Below are 8,290 nucleotides of genomic sequence, written 5' to 3' on the forward strand. Positions count from 1 at the left end.
AGAGTCCTCTTCCCTCTGTACCAGTCTATCATTGTTAGTTCATTTACTGTAAGTGATATCTGTATTTGGTATGTAACCCCTTCTTATGCACAGCACCATGGAATCAATGGTGCTATATAAATAAATAAATAATAATAATAATAATAATAATAATAATGCTCCTAGACTCAAAGGCTATGCACTAAGTGCAAAGCCTGCCAAAAATTACAAGCAGGGTCATCCTTACACCCTTAAAGGCACCAACTGTAGTAGCTCGTTGAAATATTGTGAACAAAGTGTAGTTGTGGTACTCCTACACTTATAAAAGCTCTGCACACAATGCAAAGCCTGCCAAAAATTAGAAGCAGGGTCATCCATACACCCTTCAAGGCACTAACTGTAGTGCCTCATTCAAATATTAAGAAAGTGTAATTGTGGTACCCCTACACTCACAAAGGCTCTGCACACAGTACAAAGCCAGGAAAAAAATTATAAGGAGGGTCATCCATACACCCTTGACCTGAAGTACCTCATAAAAAAATTCAGAAAATGTAGTTGTGGTACTTCTACACTCATAAAGGCTTTGCACATAATGCAAAGCCAGAAAAAAATTATAAGGAGGGTCATCCATACACCCTTGAAGGCAACAACTGGAGGGCCTCATTCAAATATTGAACATAAAGTGTTTTTAATGTGCTGCTGTCATTTGGTGGTGTGGAAAAGTGGGGGCTAATCCAGGCTTTGTTAATTTTTATCAGAGTGAGCCCGTCAGCATTCTCTGACAGGCAAAAGCACCTGTCTGTTATGACCCCCCCCCCCCCCAGCAGCACTAAAAACCCGCTCAGGCAAGATGCTAACGGCAGGGCAGCACAACACCTCCAAGCCATAGAGGGACAGCTCATGCCATGTATCCAGCTTTGAGACCCAATAGTTGAAGGTCGCAGAGGAATTGGGGAATATGCTGGTTTGATCGGCCAGGTATTGCTTGACCATCTTTAAAAACGTTTCCCTCCTTGTCAAAAATACCCGGTCATCAGGCCCTGGAAGCTGGGATGGTGTCATGAAATTGGCCCAGGCCTTTGACAGTGTACCCCTGCCTCTGCTGTGTGTCTCCCTTGCTTCTCCTCCTTGGTTGGGCAAGGAACTTGCCCCCTGCCGCTAGCATTCTCTGATGGAAATTTTTTCAACATATTTTCCACAATGGCCTTCTGGTACAGCACCATTTTAGTAGACCTCTCCACATCAAGAAGGAGAGATGCACGGTTCTTCTTGTACCATGGGTCTAGCAGGGTGAACAACCAGTACTCCTTTTTTTTTTTTGTCAAGATGAATATAACGCGAGGGTCACAGCGGTACATAAAGTCGGCCATATGTGCCAAGCTCCCTACAGCCAAACATACTTGTCTCTACCATGATGACGACTCTCCATCTCGTCCTCCTCTTCCTCCTCATTCCCCTCCTCAGCCCATCCATGTAGGAGAGATGGGACGAAGTTTGTGTGGGTACTAGCCTCTGTTGCACTAGCAACCAGCGCCTGTTCCACCTCCTCATTGTTACCTAATCTGCACTGCGCAGATGAAATGAGGCTGGGATGGGTAGTATCTCCCTGTCTCATGTCTTCCTCCATCTCCACCTGGTCTGCATGCATAGCTTCATGGTTTTTTTTTTTTAATCAGATACATTTTTATTCATTTAAAGATAAAATAATGAAATACAACTTCAGTACAATAATTTCCCATTTTCTTATTATGAAAAAGAACCCCTCCATAGCTTCATGTTTAATTGTGAGCAGCGACTGTTTACGTAGGCATAGAAGCAGGATTGTTGCGCTGACTATGGCGTCATCGCCACTCACCATCTTTGTAGACTCCTCAAAGTCTTGGAGAACCGCAAAAAAATGGCAGACATCCATGCCCACTCTTAATGTTGGAGCTGGTGTTCCACAACTGGCCTCTGCTGCTCACAAAGCCTTGCCAGTATGTGCAGTGTGGAGTTCCAGCGCATGGTCACAACACACGCCAGTCGGTGAGCTGGCACTTGCATGCACTGCTGCAGCACTTCCAGAGTGGCGGCAGCTGTAGCTGACTTGTGGAAATGGGCGCCGATGCAGTGTACCTTGATCAGAAGCTCTGGAAAATCTGGGTACGTTTTCATAAACCGCTGAACTACCAAGTTGTGCTTGTGTGCCAAGCATGGAACATGTGTGAGCTTGGGAATCTCCACAGCCGCCACCACGTTACGCCCATTATCACATAAGACCATGCCTGGTTGGAGGTTCAGCGGCAAAAGGCACAGATCATTTTGATCTGTTATTCCTTTAAGTAACTCTGCCGCAGTGTGCGGTTTGTCTCCTAGACAAACTAGCTTCAGCAGAGCCTTTTGCCGCTTTGCTGAGACAGTGCTGCAGAGCTTCCGGCTGATGTGGACGACGTGCTCTGAGATAACAAATCGGAGACAGAGGAGCAAGAGGGGGTGCAGGATCTGGTGTATGAGGTGGAGGAAACCCTGATAGAAGTATGGCCAGCAATCCTTGGCATCGGTAGCACATGTGTCGTGCCAGGGTGGAACTTGGCCCTGGCCTCCACAATGTTCACCCAGTGTGCAGCCAGGGAAATGTAGCGTCCCTGGCCACAAACGCTTGTCCACGTGTCAGTCATTAAGTGGACAATCCCAGTAAGTGCATTGGTAAGGGCATGGGTGATATTCCTGGACACGTGCTGGTACAAGGCTAGGAGGCTACACCAGGAGAAAAAGTGGTGGCTGGGGAGTACCCAGGGACGGCTGCCTCCATGAGTCGGCGGAAATCCTCCTTGTCAACAAGCCTAAACGGCAATATTTCCATGGCAAGCAGCCTGGAAATGTGCCCATTTAGCATTTGGGCCTGTGGGTGTCTGGAAACTTTCTTTTTCGTTCCAATTCCTGGGGTAGGGACAGCTGAATGCTGTGCTGGGACAACAATTGGAAAAGCCTGATGATGGTGCAAGGACAGGTGCAGGGCGGGAGGCATCTGTGCCAGTGTCATGGACAGGGGATTGGGAAGCACCTAGCACAGGGAAAGAGGCAGTGGTGTAACCTGCCGGCACCAATCATGGGCCGAGGCTTTCGGCCCACCAAGTCAGGTGCTTAGATGACATGTGCCTGATCATGCTGGTAGTGGTTAGGTTCTCAGTAGTTAGGCCCCTGCTGATCTTGGCATGGCACAGGTTGCAAATGACCATTTTTTTGGTCTCAGAACTCTCTTTAAAAAAAAAAAAGTCCCAGACTGGGGAACACACCAGTCTTTGACGGAGAAATTCATGAGTGTCGGTTCTCTATGGAACATTTTCCCTCCTTCTCCCTCTGGTCACCCCATTGCGTCTTCCTGGCTATTTCAGTGCTGCTGATCCCTCCCCCTCAGCGCTGCTGTAATCTCTCTGCATGCCAACTTCCCAGGTTGGGTCAGTCATTTCGTCATCCACCGCCGCACACTGGTCCTTCTGACTTGGTGATTTAACAGCAACCAGACTTATTGGTAACTGTGTCTCATCATCACCTTCTTCCTTGGACAAAATTTGCCGTTCCCCACCGTCATTTTCCTGTTGCCGTGGCTGCTCTAAGTTTTGTGCATCACTAAACAGCATGTTCTCCTGTCCCTCTTGGAGTATGCAGGGTGAGAGGCCACAATCAAGAAATGATGTTCTAAAGAGCTCCTCAGAGTGTCCTAGCATTGGATCACTAGTCTCCTGGGACTCAACATGGTAGGAGGAAGGAGGATCAGGGTGAGGATGAAGTGGTCCAGACTGTTGGCTGGTGAGACTGGATCGTGTGGAAGACTGGGTGGTGCTGCCAAGCCTGCTGGAAGCATTATCTGCTATCCAACCGACCACATGTTCGCAGTGATGTGGCCTCAGAAGTGGTATAACGTGCCTCCCTGCAAAGTGGGACAGGAAGCTATGTGTCGTGGATGGGTGTGTTTCTTGTGCTCCAGCAACAGGCGCACCTGCCCCACGTCCTCGGCGTCTGTGCACCATCATCAGCACTTCCCTGTCACTTAACGCACGCCTTCCGCATTTTCGAATTGTTAGGTCTCTTGAAACCAAGTTTATTTTTAATAAGAGAAAAAAAAAATGGTCACCTGCAGCTGTCAAAGCGGTTTTATTCAGTTTAATGCCATTGTAATGTAACACAAAGCACATAATACTCTATGGATGATAAATTCAATCCAGAATTATTTTTTTTAACACATTATATACCACCGTACAAGGTTCATTAGATCCTCCCTTATCATGAGTAAGCATTACACAATCTACTAATCAGCATATGTGACTTTAGGTCACTGTCACTATAATCCTATCTACCTCAAATAGTTTTTATATGGACTGATTATATTGTGCTTGCTGGTTCCTTTTATATGTCTTGCTTTAGATTTTGCTGTTTCCCCTGCTGTTTCCTCCTTATTAGACCTACTTGCATATCCTTGACAGTAACTGATTCAGTTATATTAAAAGGTGATTTTATTCATTCCCTTATCTGGTGATCTTTTCTTATTCAATTTTTGGTTTGGTCTTTTGGGTTTAATAATTTTACTCCACCATTTACTTAGTATGTTTATTTAGAGGGGACTATATACCTTTTGTTCCTAACCTGGATTTATAATATGTGTCTTATGAATATTTTTGTACTGTCCTTGTATAGCTATATAGACTCAAGACTAAAATTGTTATGGCCCTTGAAAGAAGAAGAGAAAAAAAATCTCAAAAAGGAAAAATGCCGCAGCCATCAGGAGGTTAATAATTAGTATTTTTTTGTAGCGGAAAATAATAATTTTATCTCCTTGTTGCTGATTATGTATACATTTGGGGAATAATTAAAATAGGTTATTTTCATTTGGGGAATCAACAGAATACATTTTTCTGGTTTCGCCTGTAATTTCCCCTGTGTAGTTTAGTACATACGTAGGTAGAAAGCAGGACACTAATTTTGCTATCTGTCAGGTTTTCTTTCAATATATGACTAATCATTGCATAGTGAACAAACCCACAACTTTTCACTGCCGTCCCCACTCTACTAATATATGTAGTGTTCATTTATTGGGGAATATTGTTATACGACTGCCCAGTGTAACATCAAGGGTAATGATAAAAAGTTCTCAGGATAGATAAAAAGTACATCCTAAAACCACACAAAATAAAGCACACTTCTGTTTAAGTCCAATTTTCTCTGATACTACACTATACTGACAAAAGTATTGGGGCACAAACACATTACACCTACAGGAGCTTTATGGAGTTGGTCCCATTGCAGCTATAACAGCTCCCGCTCTTCTGGGAAGGTTTTCTACAAGATTTTGGAGATGTCTGTGGAAATTTTTGCCCCTTCATCCAGAAGAGCATTTTTGAGGTTAGACCCTGATGTTTTACGAGGGCCGGGCTCACAATCTCCGTTCCAGTTCATCCCAAAGGTGTTGGATGGGGTTGAGGTCAGAGCTACATGTACAGTAGTTGGTCATGTTCTCCCACCAAACTCCCCCAACCATGTCATCATGGATCTTTATTTGTGAACTGAGTACAGTCACGGGAAACTTCAAGGGGCCTTCCCCAGACTGTTTCCAGAAAGTTGGAAGCTACAATTGTCCAAAATGTCTTGTGCCAAAGCATTAAGATTTCCCTTCACCGAACTAAGGCGTCCAGGCCGATCCCTGAAAAAAACCTCATAACATATGGTGGTTATTGAATATTTTATTTAAGTTCTCACAGCACTTATTGGGCATCTTCAGCTAAATCTACAAGTTTGGATTAGACTGCCCTGGTTAGGACCTAGGTTTTAACCCATGCCTTTCTAAAGCTGGTGTTAAACTGAGCAATAACATGAGTGACGAGGCAGATCTGCAAGAAAGCTTGCACAGCAAATCCAGAGAAAACTTCAGGGAAATCCACAGCAATGAATCCAAACTAAATCATGCAGATTTGGTTGTTGGTTACCCTAGGGAAAACAAAAGAGTGTATAAAATAAGAAAAACACTATACCACCTACCCATGGTTCCTATACATCAAACCACATATCCAAGCCCTTTCCACTTCCTGCCGACTCCAACTCAAAAACATCTCCTGGATCCGCACATTCCTCAACATCGAATCTGCAAAAACCCTAGTGCACACCCTCATCATCTCCCGCCTCGACTACTGCAACCTCCTGCTCTGTGGCCTCCCCTCTAACATTCTCGCACCCCTCAAATATATCCTAAACTCTGCTGCTCGACTAATCCACCTGTCCCCCCGCTATTCCCCAGCCTCTCCTCTCTGTCAATCCCTTCACTGGCTCCCCATTGCCCAGAGACTCCAGTTCAAAACCCTAACCATGGCATACAAAGCCACCCACAACCTGTCTCCTCCATACATCTGTGACCTAGTCTCCCGGTACTTACCTACACGCAACCTCCGATCCTCACAAGATCTCCTTCTCTACTCCCCTCTAATCTCCTCTTACCACAATCATATACAAGATTTCTCCCGTGCTTCCCCCCTACTCTGGAACTCTCTACCCCAACATATCAGACTCTCGCCTACTGTGGAAACCTCGCTGCACGACCAGCTCTACCCTCACCTACTGTATCCTCACTCATCCCTTGTAGACGGAGCCCTCAGGGGCAGGGTCCTCTCTCCTCCTGTACCAGTCACCGTCGTGTTTTTGTTCAAGAATATTGTAATTGTTTTTGCTATGTATACCCCTTTTCACATTTAAAGCGCCATGGAATAAATGCCGCTATAATAATAATAATACCAGGCCTCCAGCAATGTTGTATCATCGTATGTGACCACTGCAGCCAGTGATTAGAGCCACGTTATCACTAGTGGTCCGTAAACAAAGATCGGTGGGTACCCAAGAAGCACTACCACCGAGATGCGTATCGTATAGTGTTTTTTGTTTTTTTAAACTTAAAATATTTTTTTTTGTTATACTTTATCTGGACTGTTTTTTTTTTTTTTTTCATTAAATCACAGTAAAATTAAATTTGAACTTTACTACTAGAACCAAAAAGTAGCTCAGGGTTCATCATCTCAGACCCTCTTCTGACAATAAAGCTGGGTTTACTTGTATCGGCTGTATTGGTGAAGGGCTTTTACATAGTGCAGCTGCTAATAATACATATAAGGGATTCTTTACAAAACTAAATATCTACAATAAAAGCAAGTGGTGGCCGTTTAGGGGCGTAAAAGCAACTGACAAATTCCCTATGCGAGGTTACACTTGCATATCCCATTATAAAGCTACAATCATTTTAGAATTGAACCGAAAAATTGGGCCAACAGACTTGTTAGTAAAAGTGCATTGTGTAGGGGGTACATTCATACTGCGGCCATTAACAGAGAAAACCTAGAATAAAAACAATAAAGAGGTACCCTGCTGTAAGTAAATAATAGTAGTAGTACATGTAAATAACATAGGGTACTTAGTTAACACTATTTTGATCAAAAGATTGTAAAAGCCAACCCAAAATATTTTGAAGCCTGTTGGCACATAATGAGGTGAATTATTAGAGTTAGGATCATCCTGATTGGGTCACCTTGTCGTGGTAGGATGGCTTTTACGCTCTACTGATCAAAATAGTGTTAACTAAGTACCCTATGTTATTTACATATACTATTACTATGTACTTACTTACTGCAGGGTACCTCTTTATTGTTTTTATTCTAGGTTTAATCATTTTAGTGTCCCAGAAACAACTTCCTCCTGAATCAGGGCACAATATGTATAAACAGTATTTAAATCGTATCTGAAAACCGCATGTGTTTTAACTGATAGGATGTGTTTTTTTTACTGCTTTTTTTGCCTTTTTTTTTGTACTGCCGTTTTGATGACTCCAGAAAACATGGTCTTGCTGCCCTTACCCCCCAAAAATAAGTTAAAGCCGCCCACTGCCACATTCCAATTTTTCCCTTTGGTCCTGCGTTTGATGGCCTGCAGCGCTGAGACCCCACCAGGTATATGGGACGTCCCCGATGTAACACAAGTCCTGCAGGGGGTGCCAGGGATGTGCTACTGCAGGGCTCATACAGGTGAGTATAGCCTGATTTTTATATACTGTTGGTGGCTGTGGACAAATTCTCAAATATTATTTCCTAAAATAGCTACACATCTTTCTATAGGTTGAGTGTGAAATTGCAACAAAACCAGCTTTATTTTTGGAAGCCTGGGCAAACCCTTTAAAACAATGTTTTGTGGACATAGCTGTCTAACGTATCCAAGAGATCTAAGGCATGCTCAGCAGCTTGCCATAAAACATTTTGAGTGAGTGGTTGCTCTTCATCGCCATTCTGTTAGCACTATAGGA

The 8,290-nt window shown here is 43.9% G+C and overlaps 1 protein-coding gene across 1 annotated transcript in view; it reads left to right on the plus strand.

The window, feature by feature from the left end:
- The window catches only part of PRORP (protein only RNase P catalytic subunit), a 90,652-nt gene that overhangs the window by 15,514 nt on the left and 66,848 nt on the right, over positions 1-8,290 (plus strand).

This window comes from Phyllobates terribilis, unplaced genomic scaffold, assembly GCF_046119375.1.
Source record: "Phyllobates terribilis strain yellow unplaced genomic scaffold, ASM4611937v1 Scaffold_7__3_contigs__length_470593459, whole genome shotgun sequence".
In the NCBI taxonomy this organism is placed as follows: domain Eukaryota; kingdom Metazoa; phylum Chordata; class Amphibia; order Anura; family Dendrobatidae; genus Phyllobates; species Phyllobates terribilis.